Source organism: Rattus norvegicus, chromosome 1 (assembly GCF_021556685.1).
Source record: "Rattus norvegicus strain SHRSP/BbbUtx chromosome 1, alternate assembly SHRSP_T2T, whole genome shotgun sequence".
In the NCBI taxonomy this organism is placed as follows: domain Eukaryota; kingdom Metazoa; phylum Chordata; class Mammalia; order Rodentia; family Muridae; genus Rattus; species Rattus norvegicus.
This window is the reverse complement of record NC_141534.1, coordinates 152,159,145-152,186,696: the sequence shown is the minus strand read 5'-3', so window position 1 is coordinate 152,186,696 and position 27,552 is coordinate 152,159,145. Positions and strand designations below refer to the sequence as shown.

Here is a 27,552-nt window from a genome sequence, read left to right as displayed (position 1 = left end):
ATAAAGGACACAGTTGTGTGGATAATATATGTGGAAATAGAAAGAATTAGAGAGAAAGATGAATATAATCAAAGCATCTTACAAAAATAATGAAACCAAAAAACTAAAAGGGAAAATATTAAGTTTTTTAAAGATATGACAGTCAGACAAGTAAAATATAATATAGCAACTAGAAAATAATCTAAAGCATCTGAATGGCAAAAACATTTTTAAATGGTATTCTAAACAAATTATAATAAGAAGAACAATGCTCAATGGGTAATACGTATAGCCACACACACTGAGTTCTTTATCTGTCTTTTATAGTGAGGCTTTTCACTCCTTTATACGGAAAATTCTTGCTACCTCTTGCTTATACAAATCCCTCAGGACATCTTCCATAAAGGAACTTACCAAGAAGAGGAAAAACTAAAAACATCTAGAATTAACTTTCAATGTTAATTCAAACTAAATATAAGCTAGGACTTATGTATATTGTAATAATGAATCATTATAGAAATAGCTCTTATATTATAACAGACTGGAATTCTTATTCAACATAACAGTAAAGGTTATTACACCTTGCAATCATTTAAGAATGATGTTAAGTGAACTCAATCTGTTGTTTAACCTGCCATGAAGAAAAATGAAATTTAAAACTTACTATCCTAAGATTTCCTAGGTAATCACCTTGCAAACTAAGATTATGAAAAGTTTAAATTCAAATTATACTTTCTAATAGAAAATGTTCCATGTCTTTTATTCTTCAAAAGTATTTGTGGCTACTCAAATGACAAAAAATAAAAGAAAGGAAAGAAAGAGAGAAAGAAAGAGAGAAAGAAATCAAAAGACAGAGATCAAAGAGACCATCTCTTTCAGGTCTGCAAGATATCTACCCGAGAAAATATGCAGCATATTGAGTCAGATAGGGAAAATCTCATATTTTAATTTTGTGTGAACTCATCCAGGTGTCACTTTTTTTTTACTCTAGTTATTACTAAAGGACACATATAGTTCTCTTAGCAATTTACTTTTTGTTCCTTGTTTGCCTCTGGATTTGTGTGTTTCAGATATTTTACGTACTTACATTTCAAATGTTATCCAATTTATCACTCTCCCATCCCCCTCCCCCTCCCTCTGCTTCTATGAAGATGCTCTTACTGCCACACACACACTCCCACCTCAACGCCTTGGCATTCCACTACACTGGTGAAATAAGCCTTTACATGATCAAGGGTTTCTCAAGCACTCTCTCCTTGGCCTTGAAATCTGAGTTCATATGTTCAGGTGACAAATAAGGGACAATAACATTTATCATTACTAACCTATTCCTTCATATCCCTAATAATTATATCCATGTCAGTAGACGTGAATATCGGGAGGGATTTCTCTTGGACAATTTTTTTAATGTATGTTTCTTGGATATTTTTTATTTATATTTCAAATGTTATTCCCTTTCCCGGTGTTTCCCAACCATAAGCTCCCTATCCCATCCCCCTTCCCCTTCTACTATAAGGGTGTTCCCCTCCCCAACCACCCCCTCTTCTGTCACTCCACCCTAACAATCCCCTACACTGTGGGATTCTCCAAGGCCTTCTCCTCCCATTGGTGCCCAAGAAGACCATCCTCTGGTACATATGCAGCTGAAGCCCTGGGTCTGCCCATGTGAACTCTTTGTGTAGTGGTTTAATCCCTGGGAGCTCTGGTTGGTTGCTATTGTTTTTTCTTATGGGGTTGCAAGCCCCTTTAGCTCCTTCAATCATTTCTCCTACTGCTCTAATGTACCCATTCTCAGTTCAATGGTTTGCTGTATTTGCATCTTTATTTTTCATGCTTTGGCTGAGCCTCCCAGGAGACAACTATATCATTCTCCTGTCATCATGTACTGGGCTTCATCAATATTGTCTAGGTTTGGTGGCTGGATCCCCAGGAGGCACAAGCTCTGAATAGCCATTTCTTCATTCTCTTCTCCAAAATTTGTGTCCATATTCCTTCTTCTGAATATTTTTGTTCCCTCTTTTAAGAAGGACATATTTGATGTGTGTTCATAGGCTGTATAAAACACCAGGAATTTATTTTGTAGGTATTTAGAAAATGTAATGTAAACTTATGTTATATTCCCTTTCCTGTCAGTTAAAACATGTACAAAACTATGGGATTTTTTTGTTAATTTCCTCTCTGTATGCTAGATTTTTTTTTCTGGCTGGAGATTTTACAGTTTTAGAAAATATACTCACCACTGCTCTGTTCTCATAGTGACACGTAAGACCAACCATTTGATTTTCTCTGTTTATTTTGCCATGGAAGAAATAAATAAGAACCTTTATATTTTACCCAATATTTCTCTGCTAGTAAAGACTGAATGTGGCCCATAAAATCATGATGAAAAAAAAAGTGGTCTGGTCTTGAAACAGGAACTTATTGCTAATTACTGTGGGGAGCGGGTGTGGTGGCAGTCCCAAGATGGTGCCCGGGACTGCAGCTAAGTCTCATGTCTAGCACTTCCTCACACACCTGAAACTAGCCACGTCCATTGTGAGAGCTGTTCAGGCACACCATGACGCAAGATCAGGCCATGTGACATGGACCTATGAACTGAGATTACGCAGTCTGGACTGAGGAGGCGGAGTTGAGGGAGGGCATAAAGGAGTGTGCTCGGAGGTGAGGGGGAGGAGGAAAAGGAAAAGAGAGATTGCTGCTTGTATGCAGAAAGAAAGGTTCCTGAATAAACTGCTTTGAGAAGAACGTCATGGTGTCTCTCCTTTCTGTGGGAAGGAGACTGAGACGACAAGTGGTGGTCTGTACAGGGACATTTGTTCAGAACTCATCTCAGTCAGGGTGGCTAGCTGGTAAGTTCCCAGGTAAGTGGGATGAGAAAAACTCTCAGATTGAGACTATAAGCTTCCTGGTTTGGGGACAAGTCGCAAAGCTCTCAAATTGAGACTATAAGGTTCCCGGTTTTGGGACAAGTTGCACCAAGCACAATGGGGAACTCAACATCAGCTCAGACAGTTCACCAAGCCCTCAAGGATTTGTTAAAAGCTAAAGGAATCAGGCTAAAGAAAGAAATAGTAGAGAATTTTTTAAAAGCATTGGACCAGGTTGCTTCGTGGTTTCTGGTGACAGGACATCTTACAATGCCCAGTTGGAAGAAATTAGGGAAAGATTTGAGGTTTGCCAAGGAGCAGGGGGTTTTACCAAAAGGAGTGCTGTCAGTGTGGAAATTAGTGAAAAATTTCATAGGGGATGAGGAAAGGTGTGGCACAGAGCTTCAAAAGGGAAATGAGGCACTAAATCAGGTTAGGGAGGAACATTCTCAAAAATTAGAGAACGAAAGAAATTCTAGCAAGGGGGAAATGTCAGAAGACGATCTGGAGAGCATCGCCAACAGCTTGGGGAAGGTGAAACTGAGGGTAGAGCCATCGTCTCCAGGGCCGCATCATCTGCCTCTGTACGCTCCAGGCGGGGCAGAGGGATGTAGCTTACACCCGGGAATCTGGAGAGTTTTTGGCATTACTGCAGCCACTGTTACTGTTATAGCAGTTTCTGCCGCCACAGCCATTGCTGCGGCCATATCCCTTATGTCCATAGTACAGACTGCAGCAGCTGTAAGTACTTTATCTGCAGGTGTTGCAGAAGCTTTAGATGTTCAGGGGAATATTAATAGTCAGTTGAAAGCGGGAATTTTGCTGCTGTATCAAAGGGTCGATTTGCTCCAGGAACAAGTGGATATTATGATGGAGTTAATACAATTAGGTTGTGAGTGGAAATATTCAGGACTGTGTGTCATCTCCATACCATTTGTGAATGTCAGTTGTGCTCCTCAAATAATCCTGTAATATATCTCAGTATCTTACCGGAATTTGGTCTCAACACTATGGACTAGTTCAAGAATTGAGACAATCCATCGTCCATATCAATTCCACTCGAGTGTATGGTCACTGTGGAAGTGGTGGAAAAGGGGGAGTTTAAAGGTGTCAGCCGGAGTTACAGGATCGCAAAGTCTGCTGCAGCACAAAGAGCCTTCTGCAGCCTCAAAGCTAACCAGCCTCTGGTTCCTAACAGTTGACACTTCCAGACTCACAGTTGGCAAGGCAGTGGACCAGAACATAGCAGCACACCACAAAGGATGATTCAAGTAGACACAGAGCATGTCCTTAGCTGGATGACTGGCCAATTAGATTGTCGCCATTGCCTCACGGCTGAAAGAATGGGCTGGACTTGCTGGACTTGCCCTATGCCTGATTCTTATTAGCGTCCTGGCCTTTTGGTGCATGTGCTGTATACAGCTTCATCAGCACAGAACTCAAGCCTTAATGATACAGGCTTTTGCAGTGGTGGAGACGGGACAGTCTCCCCAAGTGTGGCTTGGCATGCTAGAGAAGTAGTCAATGACGGGTAAGACTCCCTGGGTGTGTCACCAACCTAAGACAGGGATCAAACCTAAACTTTTTGTCTCCCAATGACGGGTAAGGGGCATTGCTACCGGGGGCAACCTAAGACAGACATTCTCTCTGCCAAAAACATAAAGACAGGGGATATGTGGGGAGCGGGTGTGGCGGCAGTCCAAAGATGGCGCCTGGGACTCAGCTAAGTCTCATGACTAACACCTGACTTCCTCACACACCTGAAACTAGCCATGTCCAGTGTGAGAGCTGCGCAGGCACACCATGACGCAAGATCAGGCCATGTGACATCGACCTATGAACTGAGATTACGTAGTCTGAACTGAGGAAGCAGAGTTTAGGGAGGATATAAGGGAGTGTGTTTAGGGGCAAGGGGGAGGAAGAGAGAAGAAAAGGAAAAGAGAGATTGCTGCTTGCATGCAGAAAGAAAGGTTCTTGAATAAAATGCTTTGAGAAGAACATCGTGGTGTTACTCCTTTCTGTGGGATGGAGACGGAGATGACAAATTACTACTGCACAAATCAAAGAAGATGTTTAATTGTACTTACAGCACCTATATAGGCAGCATATACAAAACTTGGACCATTTCTGTAAGTCTCCAAAATTCCAGAAATAAGTCATGATGGATTAATTTTAATGAAATTCTGTCTCACCTCAGTCTGACTTTTTGAGTACAAAGGCAGGTTAAAGGACAGAGAAAGGGCTTATCTGGTCTGTCAAGCATAAATACACAAATATGTTTTGTGACAAACATAACAACTTTATTGTAAATATGCATGGGAGACAGCAGTAATGTGAAATGTTATACCAGTAGATTTAGTTTACTTGTACTTGTTTAGAGGAACACAAGAAGTTGGATATAATTGTAATAATGAGATGAAGAATAAACACTTTCTAACATGACTAGCCTTTGTTCAAACACACACAGATTTAGGGGGATCCCTGGCATTCCATCATATTCATATTGTTGACTTTGTTCTATATCTTTCAGCTTTACAGTGGTAATTTTTATCTTCTTCTGAGTGATAAAGAACAATATCCTCATCTCTCCCAGATAGCTCCCAAGGAAACATCTCTACTACTAGCCATGGTGTCCCTAGCTGTTCACTCCAGAAGGAACTGGAAATGAGTGAGCATTACAAATGTTCACTATGGAATTCAATTACTTTCTGAATTAAGAGCAAAAATTCAAAGAAACACTGTCAGCTTAGAATTTATAATTATTATCCAAAATGTTAAGGAGATATTCTTTAAAGTATGTGGTATGTATTATAAACAAATTACAATGTAATCAACAAAAGTTGTGATAGTTTATGGAAACAAAATTTCTACTGTACAGTTTAACTTCCTTATGAGGAAATTCAAAAACATTTGGTGAATCTATTTTATTTTGTCACAGTTCGATGTGATCACAACTAAAGGAGATTTCTTGATAAATTCCTCCCCTGAGACTTTAATTTTATCACACCAGCATCCTCACGTATCTGGTTCTAAACAATTAATCCAAACAATACACCTTTCAAGCTACAGTAGTAAATTTTCCTTTGCCAAACTATGGTGGAATTATTTTAGATATTCTTTGCAACGATCTAATTGTAAGAAGATGAAGAATTGTCCAACCCAAATTGTATTTAAATGGCTACTCAGGCCACCATTTCTAATGCCCATGGGTGAAACATGTTATAACTTAAACAATGCTGTGTATGCTGTGGCCCACTCACTCCATGAGATGCTTGTACAACAAGTAGACACGTGGTCAGAGAATGCAGGGAAAGAACTGGAATTTGACACTTGGAAGGTAATGATTCTTACACTAAATGGCATGTACATAATAGAGTTTGAATTCTTAATAAAACCACATGGTCTAAAACCACATAAATAAGTAATTTGTCCCAAAAATGTATATAGTTCTCTACTCTAACATAGCATAGGCTCAAATCATGTTAGTGTCATAAATTATGGCACAACCAACACTAGTATGCAAGTAAGCATTCATAGTCTAAACTCATGAAATTTTGTCCAGACATTTAAATCACACATGTGTCTCATGTTTTCATTTTTCTCATGAAATTATTAAATAGCAGTGAGAAAATAACTAGTCTTTTATATTATTGAAAAGTTGCTGATCAACTAAGTATATCGCAAATAATATCAAATACTTTTTCAATATTTCACCTATTAAGAATTTCAATTCCATTGTTTGTGATCAAATAACATTATCACAGGAAAAAATAGAGAATGTGTCATTAATCTCTGAACATAAAATTCAGGAGTGTTCATTATAGAGCATCAAATCCAGCAATAAAGTTGTATTGGTAAACATAGTGCAAATTTACTCTAAATGAAATTTATTTTTTTAGTACTGAATACTTCTGGTAAAGTTAGATTTTTGTAAAGGATACTAAAAATTGGGGATATTCTGAACTTAGTACTTTCTGTTCTGTAGTAAGCAGAGTTAAAACTAAAATAACAAATATGCTTTTGATGTTCTCTTTTCTGAAGAGCTTACAATTTGTAAATCCTTCTGGAGACCTAGTCAACGTGAACCAGAATTTAAAACAGAATACAGAGTATGACATGTTTTATATCATGGATTTTTCTCAATGATTATGGACTGAAGATGAAAATAGGAAGATTTTCAGGCCATTTTCCAAGTCAACAACAGCTGTACATGTCTGAGGAAATGATAGATTGGGCTACAGATACGGATCTGGTAATTTAAGACTAAATTGTGATCTTAATTTTAATGCTTAACATGTAGCACAATTACTTAACATATCACCTACTTTTGCTTTGCCATGAAATAAATGTTTGATATTTCTTCATTTATTGACTTACTTTACACAGTGCTAGATATTCTCTCTTTCCTTACACTTTTTTGATGTTTCTTAATCAAAAACATCATACATTCATACATTTTTATCTGTACAAAACAAAATAGTAAAATTTAATATGGCACATGTGAATTAAATGAGGTCTTTCCATGGATTTTTTTTGTGTGAATCACTGGATGTTTTATCATTATGATATTGTCCTTATTTATATAACACATATTATTTTCCCCAGATTATACCCTCAATATGTAGAATGCCTTGTAGTCCAGGACTCTAAAATTATCCTCAGGAAGGAAAGGCTGTCTATTGTTTGGATTGTAACTCCTGCCTAGAAAATGAAATTTCTACCATGAAAAGGATATATTTTATCAAAATAATCAGATTGGTTTTCTCCCATATTTATATAGTTTCTAAAAGTTCTTTGGGGAAAGGAAAAGGTATATGGTGCCATGAAGTAAAAATTATCAGAAATACTATTATTTAAAAAAAATCTCTCGGGGTTGGGGATTTAGCTCAGTTGTAGAGCACTTGCCTAGCAAGCGCAAGGCCCTGGTTTGGTCCCCAGCTCTGAAAAAAAAAGAAAAAAGAAAAAATCTCTCTCTCTCTCTCTCTCTCTCTCTCTCTCTCTCTCTCTCTCTGTCTGTCTGTCTCTCTCTCTCTCTCTCCCTCTCCCTCTCCCTCTCCCTCTCTCTCTCTCTCTCTCTCTCTCTCTGTCTCTCTCATATATTTTTGTCTCATCATTCAAGAACCTGGGAACACAATATTCTTTCCTCGATTTTTCCTTAGGATACTAAAGATTGCAGCATCATCACGTTTGTACTTTTCAATTTTATTAAAACTATAGATGCTATGCATTTTTCAATACTTTAATTTTATTAACTTTACATTCTTATCACAGCCCCCATCCCTCCTCTTCTCACAGTCCCATTCACACAAATTCCTTTCCTTAACAACCCTCCCCTTTCCACCAAAGAAGGGCAACAGCCCCTTGGATACTACTCTACCTTGTGTCACCTGGTCCCAGCAGGACTAGCACTGAGGCCCAGTGAGGGACCTAAACAGGGAAAAGAAATCCAATGGCAGGGCACAACGATGGAGAAAGATGCCCCTTCACTTATGATAGGACCCGGATGAAGACCAAGCTATACATTTCCTATGAAGAAAGCCTAGTTCTAGCCTCAGCATGCTCCATGGTTTGTGATCTAGTCTCCACGAGTCCCTAGGGACCCTGGTTTTTTGACTGTGTAGGCTTTCTTATAACGTCTGTGACACTTCTAGCTCCCACATTTCAATTCCAAATTCTCTCCAATACTCCCTAAACTCAATCTGATATTTGGCCATAGGTTTCTGCATCTATTTCCATCTGCTGCTGTATGAATGATCTCAGGAGACAGTTATGCTATGTTCCTGTGTGCAAGCATAACAGAGTATTATTAATAGTGGCAAGGTTTGGCTCTATCACAGAAGTTGGGAAAGTCATTAGTTGGTTCTTCCCATAGTCTCTGTTCCATCTTTACCCCTATACATAACTGTAAGCAATAAAAATATTTGGTTAAATTTTTCTTAGGTGGATTGATGTCCCTTTCCTTCCTCTGGAAATTGGGCCTAGCTACAGCAGGAGGCCAATTAAGTTTCTATAATCCCACTACTTGGAATATCAGCCAAATCAACACTGTACATTCCCTGTATCCTCAACCTTCCCAGGCCTACATCTAGTCCCAGAGAAACTACTCCCCAATTTCCATTCTCACTCCCAGGCCTCTCCAACCCTATCTCCCGATATTGGCCCAAAATCCCTGTCTCCCACTTACTCCCCCTACACAATTCTATCTCAATGGACTCCCTAAGACTATTTAGTTGCATCATCTGTGTAATATTGGTACATTTTTCCTTGGGCACTCCTTATTACCCAGTTTCTTTGTGTATGTTTACTGTAGCATGGATATGCTGAACTTTATGGCTAATATCCACTTATAAATGAGTACATAAGATGCATGTCTTTTTACTCTGTCCTATCTCACTCAAGAGGAGATACTCAAATTCCAAACATTTGCTTGAAATTTCCAAGATGTGATTTTTTTTTGCTAGCTGAATAGTATTCCATTGTGCAGTTGTACCATATTTTCTTTACCCATTCTTCATTTGAGGGAAGCCTAGGTTATTTCCAGTTTTGGGGTATTATGAATAAAGCTTATATGAATATAGTTGAACAAGTGTCCCTGTGGTAGAGTGGGGCATCTTTTTGGTATATTACCAAAAGATGTATAGCTGGGTCATGAGGTAGAACTATTCCTAGTTTTCTGAGAAAACAGAAAATTGATGTCCAAGGTGGTTGTACAAGTTTGCATTCTCACCAACAATGGAGAAGTGTTTCCTTGCTACAATTCCTTGACAGCATGTGCCACCACTTGAGCTTTTGGTTTGTTTGTTTGTTTTTTTAATCTTACCCATTCTGACAGGTGTAAGATGGTGTCTCAGGATTCTTTGATTTGCATTTCACTGAAAACTTTGGATATTAACATTTATTTAAGTGCTACTCAGCCACTAAAAATTCCTCTGTGATAAATTCTCTTTTCAGCTTTCTGTATCATTTGTAATTGGGTAAAGTGGTTTATTGTTTTTTTAACTTTGTAAGGTATTTATATATTTATATATTAACCTTGTGTTGGTAATAATGCCTTGGAGACATTAACAGTTTAGGAAATTTTTGTTAGGCAATGTATGTCTATTTTGCACATTATGAGAAAGACCCATCTGTTTACTTCTGCTACATTAAAAAATAGAATAGATAATGTGAAGAATGTGATAGGGGCTTAAAATTTCAAAATATTCACATATAGTCTTGAACTTTGTTGTATTAAAGAATATTACTTGGCTACATGCAACCATATATAACTCTTAAGCCCCGAACACACCAAAACACACACACACACACACACACACACACACACACACACACACACACACACACAACCCAGAGTGCAATTTGGCAACCAATGAATTTTATTTGGATTTTATACCAGAATATGGGTGAGGAATTATTTATAAGAGCAAATACAACTCACTAAAGCACCCCAACAGTACAGATAAAACCACAGAGTTGGGAACGTGGACCATACTGAACAACTTTCAGGACACTCAAAAGGTTGGATACTTCCTCCATGATGTTTTGTATTTTTGTCATTCTTCTAAGCAGCTGATCTCAAGAGTCTTTTTTGCAACTCTTGTTCACTGAGATTTTTTTCCTCTAAGGATTCTTTTCTCTGAGAAAAAACTCTCAGCTACTTTAATAATTATTTTATTTATTTACATTCCAGCCATTGCCTCCCAAATTAGGTCCCCCATTTCACAGTTCCCCATCTTACTCTTCCTCCCCACTTGCTTCCTAGAGGGTGCTCCCCATATCCAAGAAGTCTCCCCCTTCCCTAGGGCTTCAAGTCCCTGGACCATTAGGCACATCTTCTGCCACTGAGGCTACATCAGGCAGTCCTCTGCTGTTTAAGTACCAGGGGTCTGAGAGCAGCCCATGTATCCTTCCTGATTGGTGACTCAGTCTCTGGGAGTTTCTTGGAGTCCAGATCAGTTGAGATGGCTGGTCTTCCTACAGGGTTGAGCTCCCCATCAACTTCTTCAATCCTTCTCCTAATTCAACCAGAAGAGTGCTGGACTTCAGCCCAATGGTGATGTACATCTGTCTCAGTCAGCTGCTGGTAGACCCTCTCAGAGAGCAGCAATGCTAGACTCTTGTCTTCAGTCTCTTCTTCATTTTTGTCCCTGCATTTCTTTTAGACAGGAATAGTTCTGTATTGGAAGTGTTGACTGTGGGTTAGTAACCCTGTCCCTGCACTTAAAGCCCTTTCCAGCTACTGGAGGTAGAGTCTTCCAGTTCCTTCCCCCAATTTTTGGGCATTTTTGGTAAGGTAGCCCCATTGAATCCTGAGAGTATCTCACCTCCGGGGTCTTTGGTATTTTTTAGAGGGTCACTCTATCTTTCATTCCTTCTCCGATCACTCTGGGCTTCTCTCCTGTCCCCTAACCCCCATACTTTATCATGTTTCCCTATTCCCTGTTTCTCCCTCCCTCTGCCATTCACGATTATTTTATTTCACCTTCTAAGTGGAATTGAAGCATCCTTACTTGGGCATTACTTCTTGTTAAACTTCATGCAGTCTGAGGGTTGTATAAGGGTATTCTGTGCTTTTCGGCTAATATACACTTATAGGTGAGTACAGACAATAGGTGGCATTTTGGTTCTAGGTTACCTCACACAGGATATATTTCCATACATTATTCTGGTAAATTCGTTAAATAATCATTTTAACAGCCAAACAGTATTCCGTTGTGAAAATGAACCACATTTTCTGCATCCATTGTTCAGTTGGGGGACATCTGGGTTGTTTCCAGCTTCTGACTGTTACAAATAAAGCTGCTATAAACATAGTGTAGCACATGTCATGGTATGGTGGAGCATCTTTGGGTATATTTCCAGGGGTGGTATAACTGGATCTTTAGGTAGAACTATTTCCAACTTTCCAAAGAAATTTAGTTCCAGAGTGGTTGTTCCAGTAAACAATTTCAGCAGGACTGGAGGGGTATAACTCTTTCTCCACATCCTCTCTAGCATGTACTATAACTTAAGGATTGTATCTTAGTCATTCTGATTGGTGTGAGATAGAATCACATGGCCATTTAGATTTGCATTTAATTCGTAACTAAGGATTTGAACATTTCTTTAGCTGCTTCTCTGCCATTTGAAATTCTTCAGTTGTGAATTCTCCCTTTAGCTCTGTATTCCATTTTTAATTAGGTTATTTGGGTTTTTGGTGGTAAACTTCTTGAGTTCTTTATATATTTTGAATGTTAACCCTCTAGTAGATGTAGGATTATCGGAGGTTTTTTTAAGTAATGTGCAGGTTGCTGATTTGTTCTAATGACTGTGTCTTTTGCCTCACAAAATCTTTTCAGTCTCCTCAGGTCCTATATATCAATAGTTGATCTTAGAGCATAAGCCATTGCTGTTCTGCTTAGGAAATTTACCCTTGTGCCAGTGAGTTTGAGGCTCTTTCTCATTTTCTCTTTTGTTGGATTAATTGTATCTGTGTCAGAAGTCATAATGGGACAAGATAATAACTAGCACTTGATATGCCTGAGATGGACTGCTTCAGATTATTTTATAATATGAGACAGGTTCACTCTTATGAAGAAAGAATGTAAAGGAATTAATTTTTTGAAAGATTCCTGCTATTAATATGCTTTTCCTGTTATTATTAAACATATGTAACAAACATTAAGTAATAGCCTACCCCTTTGGAACAGATCTCTGCAGATCTACAAAGATGTACTGTCTTGTAATGATGCTATATGACAAATAAATCATGTCTTGAATCTTAATGATGATCCTATAAGAATTCCTATAGGATATAAAATTATATCAGTGATTATTAAACTATTTTATAGTATGATTGTTATCAAGTCCATTTCTGCTAGTCAAACCTGCAATGAGAACTCTGCCTGTCTTCCAAGTGTGACCAGTTAATTTTTCTTCAATAATAACCAGACTTTCTCCTACTCAGAACACATTCCAAAATGATGTAAAACAATTAACCAATGGTCATAAAAAATGAGCTAACCATTTGTTATAGGTGCTATAACAGAAGACAAAATATTGCCTGGCTTTGTCTGTACAAAACTTCACTAATAACTGAGTTATGGTGTTAAACCTTCTGTGAACCTGTAGAGCTGTAACAGGTGATGGATTTTTAGCCAGATAATTATTCCTAATGGATATGCACTTGAGTATCCTCTGTTGTAAACATCTATTTCAATTTATGGTTTGATTTTGTGTGTGTGTGTGTAGGGGTGTGTGTGTGTGTGTGTGTGTGTGTGTGTGTGTGTGTGTGTGTGTGTGTCAACTTATGGTGAACTTTGAAACACGTGATCATGTATTTTGAAAGATGTGTAAGTATTCATACAAAGGAAAGATAGAAAAGAAATTTTTCGCTTAGAATTTTTTTCCTTTACCTCTCCTGGAAGAATTTTTCCCTTACTTGAATTTTTTGCCTTTCCCCACTTACAGAAGAATATTTTCCCTTTTTCCTGCTTAGGATCTTCTGCATTACCTCTGAGATAGCTTTCATAAGAGACTTTTAACAACTTAGTAATAAACACTATAATTACTTTTTAAAGTGTCCCTTTTTCTTTCTGTGACTTGCAACTAGCAAGCTGAAAGTCAGACCAGAAATTCCTGCTGAAATAGTACAACGGCTATTTATTTAATCCTTTGCTGTTTTAGGAAGAGATGTTATTGCCAGAGACTGCAGTTGCTGGACTCAGAGGAACACAGAAGGCAGGTCAGCTACCATAGTATAGTAATTTAGACTGATACAAGAAAACATTTTATTATATAGCAACTTTAAATATCTCTTCAGACACAGTTTTAACCTTTGCCAACACTCTTCCCCCTCTGCTGCCTCAAGGAGAACAAACAGGAAAGAAAACCCTGGCAGCGCTGGGTCCAGACATGTCTGGTTTTATGTTGATGTTCTAGATCCACTAGGACTTGAGCTTTGTGCAAGCTAATAAATATGGATCTTCTTTCATTCTTCTACATACAAACCACCAAGTAGTCAAGCACCGTTTACTGCAGATGCCTTTTTTTTTCTCCACTGTATGTTTTTGGTCTCTTTGTCAAAATTCAAGTGGCCATAGGTGAGTGGGTTTATGTCTGAGTATTACATTCTTTTCCATTTATTGAGCTGTCTGTCTCTGTGCCAATACCATGCAATCTTTATCACTTTTTCTTTTTAATATCACTAGAGGTCAGAGATAATGATTCCAACAAAAAATCTTTTATTGTTGAGATTTTTTGGCTCTCATGAATTTTTTGTTTGCCCAGATGAAGTTGAGAATTGCTCTTTCCATGTCTTTGAAGAATTGGGTTGGAATTTTAATTGGAATTCCACTGAATCTGAGGATTGCTTTTTGCAAGATGGCCATTTTCACTATGTAATCATAGCAATCCATTAGTATTCAGATCTTTCCATTTTCTGAGGGTTTTTTTCCAATTTCTTTCTTCAAAGGTTTGAAGTTCTTGTCATATGATCTTTTACTTTCTGGGTAAGGATTACAGTATGATATTTTATACTATTTGTGGTTATTATAAACGGTGTTGTTTCTAAAATTTCTTTCTCAGCCTTTTTACCATTTACATAAAGGAAAGCTGGTGAGAGAATATTAAAATCTGCCACTTTACTGAAATGGTTTATTAGCTGTAGAAGTTTCTCTAGTGGAATTTGGAGGTTTGGTTTTGTGAACTATCATATTATCTGCAAATACTGATACTATATCTTTTTCCCTTTCAATTGGTAACCCATTAATATATTTTTGTTGTCTCATACCTCTAGCTTGAACTTTGGGTACTATATTGAATAGATAGGGACAAAGAGAGTGTGCAGCTTTGTCTTGTCTCTGATTTTAGTGGAATTCCTACTAGTTCTTTTATGTTGGATGTTAGTGTGCTATATATTAATTTTATTATGCCTTGTATTCCTGATCTCTCCAAACTTTTAACATAAAGGGGTGTTGGATTTTATCAAAGGCTTTTTCAGCATTTAATCCGATCATTATGTGGTTTTTTTCCCCTTGAGTTTGTTTTTATAGTGTATTATGTTGATGGACTTTCTTATATTGAATAAACCCTGCATCCCTGGGACTAAGCCTACTTGATAATTATGAGTGATGATTTTGATGTGTTCTTGGATTTGGTTTGTGAGAATTTTATTTAGGATTTTTGCATTGATATTCATAAGCAAAATTGATCTGAAGTTCTCTTTCTTTGTCAGGTCTCTGTAGTGTTTAGGTATCAGAATACCTGCAGCCTCATAGAATGAATTAGAGTTCCTTCTGTTTCTATTTTGTGGAATAGTTTCAGGAATATTGTTATTAGCTGTTCTTTGAAGGTCTGATAGAATTCTGCACTAAAATCAGCCTTATTCTGTTAGGAATTTTTTATTAGATATATTTCTTTACTTACATTTCAATTGTTATTCTCTTTCCTGGTTTCCTGTCCACAATCCCCTAAAACCTAACCCTAAACCATATGGATATTACAAACATACATCCCCATTACTGCTCCCCCATATTCCCCTGCACTGGGGGTCCAACCTAGGCAGGACCAAGGACTTCCTCTTCCACTGATGCCACAACAAGTCTATTCTCTGCTACATATGCAGTTGGAGACCTGGGTCAGTCCATATATAGTCTTTTGGTACTGGTTTAGTCCCTGGGAGCTCTGGCTGGTTGGTATTGTTGTTCTTATTGGGTTGTAAGATGTTCAACTCTTTAAATCCTTCCTCTAATTCCCCTAAAAGGGGTCCTGTTTTCAGGTCCAATGCCTGCATTGACCTCTGTATACAGCATGCTCTGGATGTGTCATCTCTCAGGAGAGATCTATATATCTGGTCTCTTTTAGCATGCATTTTTTAGCTTCATTTATCTTATCTAGTTTTTAGTGGAGATATATATGTATATATGTGTATTTAGGGCCACATGTAGGGCAGGCTCGGAATGGCCATTCCTTCAGTCACTACTCTAAACTTTGCTTCCTTATCTCCTCCTGTGGATATTATTTACCCTTTTAAGATAGAGAGAGCATTTTAGTCATCCTTCTTCTTGAGCTTCCTGTGGTCTGCAGATTGCAACTTGGGTAATTCAAGCTTTTTTACTAATATACATTTATCAATGAGTGCATTCCAATTGTGGGGTTTTTTTGTGATTGGGTTACCTCACTTAGGATGATATTTTCTAGTTTGTTCCATTTGTCAATGAATTTCATGAAGTCATGGCTTTTGATAGCTGAGTAGTACTCCACTGTATAGGTGTACCACATTTTTTTAATCCATTCCTCTGTTGAAGGGCATCTGGGTTCTTTCCAGCATCTGGCTATTATAAATAAGGCTGCTATGAACACAGTGGACCATGTGTCTTTGTTGTATGTTGGATAATCTTTTGGGTATATGCCCAGGAGAGGTATTCTGGGTACACAGGTAAAGGAATGTCCAATTTTCTTAGGGACCTCCAGACTGATATCCAGAGTGGTTGTACCACTTTGCAATCCCACCAACAATGGAGGAGTGTTCCTCTTTCTCCACATCCTTGCCAGCATCTGCTGTCTCCTGAGTTTTTTTTTATCTTAGCCATTCTGACTGGTGTGAGGTTGAATCTCAGGTTGTTTTGATTTGCATTTCCCTGATGACTAAGGATGTTGAACATTCTTTAGGTGCTTTTTGGACATTTGATAATCTTCAGCTGAGAATGTTTTGTTTAGCTCTGTACACCATTTTTAATAGGGTTATTTGACTCTCTGGAGTCTACCTTGTTGAGTTCTTTGTATATTTTTCATATCAGCCCTGTATCAGAGGTAGGATTGCCATTTTGTCATAATGAATGTGTCTTACACAAGACTTGCAGTTTTATGAGGTCCCATTTGTTCATTCTTGATCTTAGAGCATAGGCCATTGGTGTTTTGATCAGGAAATTTTCCCCAGTGCCCATCTGTTCGAGACACTTCCCCACTTTTTCTTCTATTAGTTGGAATGTATCTGGTTTGATGTGAAGGTTCTTGATCCACTTGGACTTAAACATTGTACAGGGTGATATGAATGGATCAATTTGCATTCTTCTACATGCTGACCTCCAGTAGAATTAGCATCATTGTTCAAAATGCTATCTTTCTTCCATTGTATGGTTTTAGCTCCTTTGTCAAAGATCAAGTAACCATAGGTGTGTGCGTTCATTTCTGGGTCTTCAATTCTGTTCCACTGATCTATCTGCCCGTCTCTGTACCAATACCATACAGTTTTTTATGAATATTGCTCTGTTATGCTGCTTGAAGTCAGGCATGGTTATTCCCACAGAAGTTCTTTTATTATTGAGTATAGTTTTCAGTATCATGTTTTTTTTTTTTTTTTGGTTATTCCAAATGAATTTGCAAATTGCTCTTTCTATCTCTATAAAGAATTGGGTAGGAATTTGATGAGGATTGCATTGAATCAGTAGATTGCTTTTGGCAAAATGGTCATCTTTACTATATTAATCCTGCAAATCCTTGAGCTTGGGAGATTTTTCCATCTTCTGAGATCTTGCTCAATTTCTTTCTTCAGAGCCTTCAAGTTCTTGTCGTACAGATCTTTCACGTGTTTTGTTAATGTCACACAAAGATATTTTATATTATTTGGGACTACTGTGAAGGGTGTAATTTCCCTAATTTCTCTCTCAGCCTGTCTATTCTTTGAGTAGACGAAGGTTACAGATTTGTTTGAGTTAATATCATACTCCGACATTTTTGCTAAAGTTCTTTATCAGGTTAAGTAGTCTCTGGTGGAACTTTTGCTGTCACTTAATTACACTATTATATCATCTGCAAAAAGTGATATTTTGTTTTCTTCCCTTCAAATTTGTATGCCTTAGACTTCCTTTCATTGTCTGATTGCTCTTGCTAGGATTTTGAATACTATATTTAATAAGTAGGGAGAGAGTGAGCAGCCTTGTCTAGTCCCTGATTTTACTGGGATTTCTTAAAGATTCTCTCCATTTAGTTTGATGTTAGCAACTATTTTACTGTATATTGCTTTTACTATGTTTAGATGTGTGTCTTGAATTCCTGTTCTTTCAGGACTTTTATCACGAGGGGGGGTGTTGAATTTTGTTAAATGCTTTCTCCACATCTAATGAAATGTTCATGTGCTTATCTTATGTTGGTTTATATAGCAGGTTACATTGATGGGTTTCTGTTTATTAAGCCATCCCTGCATTCCTGGGATGAAGCCTACTTGATAATGATGGACGATCATTTTGATGTGATCTTGGATTCTGTTTGTAAGAATTTTATTGAGTTTATTTTATTTGTGTCAATATTCATAAGGGAAATTGGTCTGAAGTTCTCTTTCTTTGTTGGGTCTTTGTGTGGTTTCAGTATAAGAGTAATTGTGGCCTCATAGAATGAATTTGGTAGTGCTCTGTCTGTTTCAATTTTGTAGAATAGTTTGGACAGTACTGCTATGAGCTCTTCTATGGAGGTTTGATAGAATTCTGCACTAAAGCCATCTGGTCCTGGGCTCTTTTTGGTTGGGAGACTTTTAATAACTGCTTCTATTTCTTTAGGTGTTATTGATTTGTTGAAATGGTTTATTTGTTCCTGGTTTAACTTTGGTAGTTTTTATCTGTCTAGAAAATTGTCCATTTCCTCCAGGTTTTCCAGTTTTGTTGAATGTAGGCTGTTGTAGTAGGATCAGATGATTTTTTTTAAATTTCTTTAGATTCTGTTGTTATGCCTCCCTTTTCATTTCTGATTTTGTTAATTTGGATATGACCTCTGGTTAGTCTGGCTAAGGGTTTATCTATCTTCTTGATTTTCTCAAAGAACCACCTCCTGGTTTTTTTGAATCTTTGTATAGTCCTTTTCATTTCTACTTGGTTGATTTCTGCCGTGAGTTTGATTATTTCCTGCCTTATACTCTCTTCAGTTTATTTATTTCTTTTTGTTCTCGAGCCTTTAGGTGTTCTGTCAAGCTGCTGACATATGCTCTCTCCTGTTTCTTTTGCAGGCACTCTGAGCTATGGCTTTTCCTCTTAGCACGGCTTTCATTGTGTCCCATACATTTGGGTATGCTGTACCTTCATTTTTATTAAGTTCTAAGAAGTCTTTTTAATTACTGTTTCCATTTCCTTAGTGTTTATGAGACTGTTTTAATATTTTACCTGATCCTGATTTGATTGTGGTACATGATATCTGTTTAGAAAATCATCAATTCCATTTAGGTTGTCCAGTTATGCTGAATATAGTCATGTTTAGTAAGATGATTTTTTAAATTTCCTTTGATTCTGTTGTTGTCTCCATTTTCATTTCTTATTAGATAAATTTGGATACATTCTCTGTGTCCTTTATTTATTTTGCCTAAGGATGTATCTATCCTGTTGATTTTCTCAAACAACCAATTCTTAGTTTTCTCGATTCTTTGTATTACGTTCTCTCTCTCTCTCTCTCTCTCTCTCTCTCTCTCTCTCTCTTTGGTTCTAATTGGTTTGTTTCAGCTGTGAGATTGATTTCTTGCCATCTACTTCTCTTGAGTGTGCTTGCATGTTTTGGTTCTAGAGCTTTCAGATGTGTGATTAATTTGCTAGTGTAGGATCTCTTCAGTTTCCTAATAAAGACACTTAGTGCAATGAGTTTTCCTCTTAGCACTGATTTCATTGTGTCCCATAAGTTTGGGGAAGGTGTGCCTTCATTTTCACTAAATACTAGAAAACCATTAATTTTCCTTTTTTATTTCTTCCCTGATCATTTGGTGCCATGAAGTGCTAATAAGAAGGTATACTCTTCAGCGGTGGCTGAAGAACCATTTTGGAGGCACAGATGCCATTGAGGGAACTAGGAATCAGGAATTTTGTGCTAGAACCACAGTTTACTGCTCAATGTGAATCTATGTTCACAAAAGATTTAAAGAAATGGATATTCCAGAAGAAACCATGAGACCAGTATGGAATAATAATGGCTTTTCTAAGCCCTTTCATGCATCAAGTTCTCTTTAATGTAGGAAAGACATTGGCTGATCTAAGTGATCATAGAAAATGGGTAAATATATTTGCTGGAGTGCTGGGAGACTAATGTGAGAAGATTTGTGTCAATCTGGAGTTCCTAAGGAGAAAAATGATAAAAAATGTTGAATTCTGTGTTATGGAGCTTCTGAGGAGCATTTTAAATCCTAGGGAACAAATCTCATTTGACATCAATAATAAAATAAGTGAAGTAAATGTAATAAAGTATCTTCAGGAGTTGGGTATTTACCTCCCTTCTAGTTAAAAACAAGTACATTTCCTTCCAACAAAAAGTTATATTAGCCATGCAGATAATTTGTCCAGCTACCCTGTAGTGAAAAGATTAGTAATAGATACAGGTACAATGCTATCCCAGAGCCAATTTGATCCAGATAATCATCAAGTACAGCAAGGTTGATTATGGCCATATTGATCATTGTTGCTTACTAGGTCTGAATTGATTAAATGAAACTTCCTGAGTTGATTGGGTGGTGATGTATAGGAAGACACTATATAACAAATCACAGATTACATTAAATGTAATGCCTCAGGCTGAAAGACTGAAGATTACAGGGAAGTAGTTAGGTTAGAACTGCTTACCAATGCTTTGTAACAAAACTTCATCTCTGAAGCAAAGCAATTGATAGAGCCCATTCAAATTTAGTATCTCATTAGTTCTAACTTTCTGGGATCACTTGACCTTTGCTGAAAATTGAGTAAAATGGATTTTCACAATGCTAAATGAAGGTTGTTTTTGTTACCCTAGTATTTGTTATGCAGAGGTGGTTTGGGATGTTTTCGTGTCCTGCCTATCTGCTGAAAATGACATAATTATATAGATGACATAATGTAAACCACTTAGTGATTTGCAGATTGGGAAAGCCTTTGGAGAAACAATTAAGTATATTTATTCTTCCAAATAACTTGTAAGAATATTGGTGCTAGTTTAAAAATGGTGTGCTATTTGGTGGAAATGAAATACTAATGAAGACCATCAGGTTATAAACTAAAAATACCTGTGCTTTGAGTAGACTGGCTTCCTATAAACTGTTTGTCAAGGAATCACCTGAAACAATACATATTATAAAAAGCTGTTCTTTGTTTTTTGCCAGGACTATATAGATGGTGAAACACTAGGGATAAAAGTAATGCACCCACAGATTTTGACTGAAGAACATGAAGAGATTAATCTTGCTCTAGATTGAAAATGTCTATTATCATGGCTTACTTTTACATTGTCAAGAAAGACCATGACGTCCCTTGTGATATGCCACCAACATTGCTCCTAGAATATTGACAGTGCATATTAAACTAAAGTACCAACATAACAGGCTTGCCTTTCCTTCTTGTGCAATAGTGTCTCAGTTATCAAAGAAAAGACCAACTCTTTCCAACAGAATTCAATGTGCACTCAACCAGAAGGAGTTTAAGTCTGGTGCTGTAACCCAAAGCAAAAACCTGAGGCTAAGTAAGCTACTTCTGTGGCTTTTTTTAGGTGATGTGATATGCCTGTAAAACTCTTTTTTATGTAAATGTGCATATACATATTCTTGAGTATTATTGTCAGCCTCAAGTCATAATCAATGGTGAAAATCATGAAAACAAGAATTTGTTCTTATGACACTGTGACCTCAATTTTAGCTATTTGTGGACATATATAGTAATTTCTTCTAAGGCACAGGGATGACTGATGAAGAGGAGTCAAAAATGTAAAATAAGAGGAAGAGCTGGGGTAATTTGTAACAGTGTCATTGGATATTAAAACTTTTCAACGAGCAGGAAGTTACTAGGCAGGAAAGTAAATAAAAAGCAATATCTTCAGGAAGTTCCTGAAACTCAGCAGACTCACTAGGCACCTCCTTGTGAAAGGAAACTTTAAAAGCTGAGTCCTTCTCAAAGAAAAAAGAAACTTTAGATGAAAAGAACCCTCTTAATGAAGAAAAGTTGCAAATAAAGCTCTTGAGATCATACCATTCTGCCTGTCTCTCAGGAGGTCACATATGAGACTCCGGTCCAAATTCCCATGCCAGCTGGAACACGCAGAGACACCAGCTGACTCTGGACCCACCGGCCATTCTGCACAGCTCCACTTTCCTTGTGTTCTGATTCCCCACCCATGGATGCTGTGCCTCCCATGAGGTCTGCAGTAACCAGGTTCACAGGAGGTTACTTTAACAAGAGGCTCAATAATTTAGGCTGTCACCTCCATCTACACCTGTGGCATATCCTGCCTCTCATCCTCAGAGGAATCCCAGGAGTTTCACATGGCAAGGAACATAGGAAATCTGCCCTAAACAGGGACTCAGAAGGCCTTCTCTAACCATAGCTCTGGGGTCTCCCCATCTCCAACCAGAGACAACATTGAATATCTAACAGGAGACCAGCTCTCAGCTATCTCACAGAGCATTAACTGTCTCCTAGTAGGCCAGTTCTAATCACAGGCATGCAGGCCAGATAACACCAGAGATAACCAAATGAAGTCAGGCAAGTGCAAGAACATGTGACAGAAGCCAAAGCAATTTGGCATCATCAGAACCTAGTTCTCCCAACACAGACAGTCCATGATCCCCTAACAGGGCTGAAAAGCAAGTTTTTAACATAAAATCCCATCTCATCAAAACAACAGAGGCCTTTAAGGAGGACATAAATAACTCACAATGTTAAAGCCAAATTTATACAATATCTTTGTATTAATCCAACTCTATAGAGGATAATGGAATGGAAACCCCAAAACAGGGATTATAACTACACCCAAGGAAAAACAAGATATTAATCACCTCACAACAAATCCCAAAAGAGTACCACACAAACATAATACCACCTCTAACATCAAAAATAACATAAACTGACAATAATTGGTCTTTAATATCTCTCAACATCAATACCTTAATTCCTCAATAAAAAGACACAGGCTAATAGACTGGATATAGAAACAGTACCCAGCATTTCACTGCATACAGGAAGCACAAGTCAGTATGAAAGACAAACACTACCTCAGAGGAAAAGCCTGGAAAATGTTTTTCAAGCAAATGGTTCCAAAAAACAAGCTGGAGTAGCCATTCTAATATCATTAAAATAGACTTTCAACCAAAAGTTAACAAAAGAGATGTAGAAGGACACTGATACTCATCAATAAAAAAAATCCACCAAGATGAACTCTCAATTCTGAACCTCTATGCCTCAAATGTAAGGGCACTCACATTTGTAACAGAAACTTTACTACAGTTCTAAACACACACTAAAACTCACACAACAGTAATTGGAGATTTCAATATTCCATTCTTCAGCTGAGGGGCAATTAGGTAGTTTCCAGTTTCTGGATATCATTTGCACTGGTAGAAAAGAAAACATTGAATAGCTTTCAACTAATTGACACAAGAGAAGACTTTATGAACAGAAGACTTTTAGTGTAGGTATGAACAATTAATGATTGGAACCTTATGATACTGAAATGCTTCTGTTTTGCAAAGAACAAATTGATGTACATAAATTGGCAGCATACACAATGGGAGAACATCTTTACCAATTACATATCAAACAGAAATTTTTATTTCAAATTTACAAAGAACTAAAAACTGAATATCAAGAAAATAACCCTATTTGAAAATGGAATACAGATGAATCTCTTGTTCAATAGAATGTTATCACAGTATCTTGTATCCCAGGTAAAACCCTACCAGAATCCAGCAATACTCCTTAAATTCTACACAGCTTCGAAAACAGTACACTCTCCCCTTGTCTCCTGAAAGTTATGGCAGGAATCAGAATCCCAGAGACTATCACCATTCCCAAGTAAGAACCTTTTTATAGCTGATGCTACTTCTTAAAAGCCTACCAGATTTCCATAAAACATACCCTCCACTATTCTTTATACAACAAGCTACATTTTAGCCAAAAACCTAGAGGTCATGCCAGTTCCCAAAATCCCACCGATCATATTGGCAACCTAGAAGGTAGATCATATTGACCTGAGGACTCACTTGTAACCACAAAGGCTACTTGTGACATAAGATCAGAAAACTAACAGAAAAGAAGGAAAAAATCTGTCCAACAGACATAAACTTAGAAATTTATATATAAACTTATACTTATCTCAATCATACCTGGAGAACTAACCAGAAACTGGACACAGCCCAGGTGTCCTTCAACTAAAGAATGGATATAGAAAATGTATTTCATTTGCACAGTGGAATCTAAAACAGCTATGACAAACACGGACATCAAGAATTTTTCATGCATATGGATGCAACTAGAAAATATTCTGAGTTTGATAACTCAGATCCAAAAGGACATTCATTTTATTTATTCATTTATAAGTGGATAGTAGCCAAAAAGTACAGGTTTGCAATGCTACAATCAACAGACCCAAAGAAGTTAAAAAGGAAGGAGGACCCAAGTGTGGATGTTTGAATCTTACATAGAAGTGGTAATAAAATAGTCATAGAAGTTGGAGAAAGGGAGAGAAATGAGTGGGAGAAGGAATGCAGGGGGAGAATGGGAAAGGTCAGGATCAGGTGTGGGGAGAGACCAGAGACAAGAGGGCTGGGAGAATGAATAGAAATCAGGAGTTGGCAGGTAGGGACATCTCTGAGACTGGCCAGAGGCCTGAGATGGTAGAGGCTTCCAGGACTCTACGGTAGAGATTTTAGCTGAGACTCCTAGCGGTGGGATATGGAACTGAAAGTAGCCACTCCATTATAGCTAAGCAGGACCCACAGTGGAGGAATTAGCATATCAACCCATCAACAAAAGTTGAGACAAAATCAGTCCTTTCTATATGCATTGTCAAAGATGGAGGTAATCTGTAATCTGCACATGTATAGGAGATGTGCAGCTAGGCCTTCTTGTTGAACACAATTGGAATGGGTGATATCCCTAATTCTACTTACTAACTCTGGATCTGTTTCCCTAGCTGGGTATTCATGCCTGACCTCTGTAGGTGAGAAAGAATGCACCTAGCTCTTCAGAGACTTGATTTGCCAGTGTGTGTGTGTGTGTGTGTGTGTGTGTGTGTGTGTGTGTGTGTGTGTAACCAAGGGCTTCTCCAAACACTCAGAAAAGAAGAGAAGGGAGACATTGAGAAAAAGACTTTGTGAGGAGTGGGCTGAGAGGAGGGGCAAGCAGGCATTGGATTGTAAAGTGAATAAATAAATAGCTTAATGAGAAAATATTCAACAATAGCCAAGGGAATGTCTTATTACTATACTGGCTAGACATTTCAACACATGTAAACCACAAGGAAATGACTGTCAATCCAATGTTTTGAAGAGGATAGCAGTCCTTAATAAGGAAGTGAAAAAAAAAAAAAACCTGAGCATGGAGGAAACTATATTCAGAAATGAAGCCAACAATTACGGCAAAACAAGACAAAGCAAAAAATAAAAAAGGCAGACAATTAATTAAGCACTTAAAGATTGCCAAGAAAAAGCAGGAAATAATGTGAAGATAATGAATGAAAAACCTCAAGACACAAAAATAGAAATAAAAGCATAAAGCAAAATACAACCAGAGATAATACTAGAGTCATAAAACTTAGATAGGTGAACAGGAATTAGTGATGCAAACATCACCATCAGAATACTGGAGGTGGATTAGAAAATCTCCGAGTCATAGAAGATGCAATAGAAACAAAATGAAATATTAGCAGAAGAAAATGTTAAATCTAAATAATTCCAGACACAAAACATCCAGTAAAACTGGGACTATATGAAAAGACCAATCCAGGAAGGGGGAACATCCTTAAAGAAGATTAGAAAGGGGATGAAGTAGGAGGGTTATGGATGGGAAACTGGGAAAGGGAATAACATTTGAAATGTAAATAAAAAATGTCCAATAAAATATATTTATTCCTCTGAGAAAAAGTAAGACCAAACCTAAAATTAATACAAATAGAGGAAGGAGAAAAATCACAGCTTAAAGAGCAAGAAATTATTTTCTATAAATTCACAGAAGATAAATTTCCAATCCTAACAAAGAACTTGCCTATAAAGATATAAGAAGCATACAAAACACCAAAATTCACGCAGTATTCAAAATTTTAAACATATAAAATGGGTATGAACATATTAACAGTATTGAAAACTGCAAGAAAAATGTCAAGTAACATTTATGGCTGACCTGTTAGAATGACACCTGATTTCTCACTGCTGATTCTGAATCCAGAACACCCTGCACAGATGTCCTTCAGACACAGAGACCATAGATAGCAACCAAGCTTACTATAAGCATAAAAACTTTGAATCACTGTGAATAAAGAAACCAAGGTATTTCATAGAAAACTTAAATTTAAACAATACTTACAAACCCAGCCCTGCAAAAGGTATTAGAGAGAAAATTCCATTCCACAATGACTAACTATACCAATGAAAATGCGAGAAATAAATAATCTTACACAATCAAAGCCAAAAGAAGGAAAGTATACACTCACTCACACTTACACACTCACTCACTTCTAGACACAAACACACTATCACCAGCAACACTAACAACAAAATAATAGGAACTTACAATCACTAGACTTTATTGTCTCTCAATATTATGGACTCAATTCTGCAAGAAAAAGAATGGCAAGAATTAATGCAAAAAACAGGATCAATCCTTTAGATACATACAAGAAACATATCACAACATTAATATAGACATTTCATCAGAACACAGGGTTAGAAAAACTATTTATCCAGCAAATGGATTAAACGAGCAAGCTAGAGTAGCCTTTCTAATAATAAACAAAATAAACTTTGAAACAAAATCAATCAAAAGAGATGAGGAAGGCAACTTAATACTCATCAAAACAATGATTTATCATAATGATATTTCAATCCTTAACGTCTATGTGTGAAACACAAGAGCACACACATTTGCAAAGAAACATTAAACTTTAAATCACACATCAAATCAAAAGCATTAAAAGTTGAGACTTTCAGTGACGTTGAGAAATATTAGTGACCACCGATATTTTGATGCTGTTTTTGTTATTGGCAATGGAGGTGGTGGTGGTGGTAGTGGTGTGTGCAAGTGTGTGTGTGTGTGTGTGTGTGTGTGTGTGTGTGTGTGAGTGTGTGTGTGTGTGTGTGTGTGTGTGTGTGTGTGTGTGTTTTGAGGTTGCAAGATATCTCCCCAAGCTCTTCTAGCTTTTAGAATCTCGGCTGAGAAATGAGATGTAATTAAATTATGATAGGTCTGCCTTTGCATGTTACCTGTTTCTCTGGCAGCTTTCAATATTGTTCATTGTTTTGTAGATTTTGTATTTTGAGTAATATGTGGTGGGAGAATTTTATTTTCTAATCCATTGTAGTCAGTATCCTATAAGCATCTTTGTGTAATTATAAGCATCTTTTTCTGAAGTTTAGGAAAGTTTTCTTCTATAATTTTGTTGAAAATACTTTCTGGGCCTTTGAGCAGGGACTCTTCACTTTCTTCTATTCCTATTATTCTTAAGTTAGGTCTATTCATGCTATCCTCAAATTTCTGGACTTTTGTGTCAGGAATTCTTTTAGATTTAACATTTACTTTGACTGATATATCATCAATTTCTTCTAGTTTATTTCCTTCATCTTAGATACTTTCTTTATTTCCTGTATTCACGTGGTGATGCTTGCATTCCTGTTCTCTTCCCTAGACATTTCATCTCAAGGATTCCATCTTTATGTTTTCTTTATTGCTTCTGTTTCACTTTCAGGTCTTACACAGTTGTACTTATTTCCATCATCTATTTAATTGTATTTTCATGTGTAGTTTAA

At 37.2% G+C, this 27,552-nt stretch overlaps 1 pseudogene; it reads left to right on the top strand.

Moving 5' to 3' along the window:
• Nucleotides 1-254: 254 nt before the first annotated feature.
• Vmn2r116l-ps1 (vomeronasal 2, receptor 116 like, pseudogene 1) lies at nucleotides 255-7,703 on the top strand (annotated as a pseudogene).
• Nucleotides 7,704-27,552: the final 19,849 nt, after the last annotated feature.